The sequence below is a fragment of the Arvicola amphibius genome, chromosome 6 (assembly GCF_903992535.2).
Source record: "Arvicola amphibius chromosome 6, mArvAmp1.2, whole genome shotgun sequence".
NCBI lineage: Eukaryota > Metazoa > Chordata > Mammalia > Rodentia > Cricetidae > Arvicola > Arvicola amphibius.
In genome coordinates, this window is record NC_052052.2 from 56,846,109 (window position 1) to 56,847,853 (window position 1,745).

Consider the following 1,745-nt stretch of genomic DNA (forward strand, 5'->3'; position numbering starts at 1 on the left):
CATCAATCTCATCATGGAAGCTGCAGTGTGACACAGTGAGTCACACAGTAAACCCTTTATCCATACATCTTTACATGCATGTGTTCATCGCAAAGAATCATTGCTTTACTTCCAGGTCTCCACTAAACCATTGACACTGGGCCCTCACTGGGACTCTTTCTGGACATCCTGTTACTGCCCTGTGTTGTGGATATCCTGCAGTCCTGGGCCTGCAGGAACAACACGTTCTTCACACACATGTGCACACACACACACACACACACACACACACACACACACACGCCTGTGCTCCAGCATGGAGTGGCTATTCGGGTGGACCAACACATAACCCTGGTTGTCGGCTTGAGTAGTTTCAGGGCTGGCCAGCCTTTCAGCTCTCCTGTCTTTTTTTTTTCTCTAAGAATAACAAAAGGGTGTATTTGACAGTTAAGCACATGATTTGGAGTGAAGAATTCGGATGTTGCTTTGCTGGTCCAGGCTGCTTAATACTCTTCTTGTTCCTCCTGTGGGCCCCCTTTGTCAGGTATCACAAAGCCTTCATCTGTGGCATAAAGAATATCTACAATCCTCTGCAGTACAGGGTCGTTTTCCCCCTCATTCTCCTGGCAAATCAATTCAATGTTCCTTAGCTTTCCAAAGTAGAAGTCTCTCTCTTTCTCCAAGTCTTCAACAGTAAGCTTCAAAACTTTGACCTGCTGCACCAATTCAGCTGCCTCGTCATCCCCATTACCCACACAGGATTCTTTCGCATCATCCCTGGACCAGCCTTGGGAGCTGCAGTAGTAGTTCTCTGTGTTGCAATGGGTCTCTGCGGAGCTGCATTACCGGAGCTGGGAGGTTTCTTCGGTTTACTCAGAGCTGGGGTGACAAGAGAAGGAGCCACTGCCGTTTCTTGACCTTGTCTGGCAGCTACAGGGTCATACTCTTTTTCATCATAGTTTGCATCAAAAAACTTCTTGAACCACTGAACGAATTCAAAATTGTCCTGAACTTTTCCTTTTACTAATTTATCCACAGGAATTACTTTGTCAACACCCGTCCTCTTGAAAGCTGCTTGTAGTAATTTGAAGTTCTGGATGTATTCATGTTCTAGCTTAGCTTGGAATTTCACTTTCTTCAAAGCAATGGAGCCAGGGAAGAGCATGTCCATAAACTGACAGTATGCAGCCCCTGAGCACAACTGTTCTATCTTTGTCAGATTCAACTGCAGAGATTCATTGATCCAAGCCAGCATGTCATGTCGACTTAGGTTATCACTTGAGTACACATTCACTGCCATCTTGGCTCTCGGGGAACCCGCGTCCTCTGACCGCGCGCCCCCAGCTCTCCTGTCTTCACCACCAGGGTGAGCTCTCCAGCATTTCCCTGGATAGTTCAACTGCAGAGCTCACCTGGTGGTGCTCAGTGTGGGCCTTTCTCTCTTTGTTTTTGTTTTTTTTCAGCTGAATGTTCTGTCAATCAATTTAGGTCTTCCTTTCCTCTCTTATTTTCTATCTTTGAATATAAAGGAATCAACTTAGAGTTGTTCTTCTACCCATTAAAAAAAACTAAACCCTTACAATTCTAGATTTTTCATTTTACCATATTGGGAATAGTATCACATTATGGACAGCTGTTCCTTTTATCAGTTTCTTTCCCCTAGCCGTGTCTCTGCTATAGGTCTCATTTCTTATTACTTTTCATAATTAAGTCTTTATTAGGAAAGACATTTAAAAATGAAACAGAATACAAAAAAAATTCATGAA

The 1,745-nt window shown here is 43.9% G+C and overlaps 1 pseudogene; it reads right to left on the bottom strand.

Annotated features, from left to right (window-relative positions):
* Nucleotides 1-482: 482 nt before the first annotated feature.
* LOC119817636 lies at nucleotides 483-1,279 on the bottom strand (annotated as a pseudogene).
* Nucleotides 1,280-1,745: the final 466 nt, after the last annotated feature.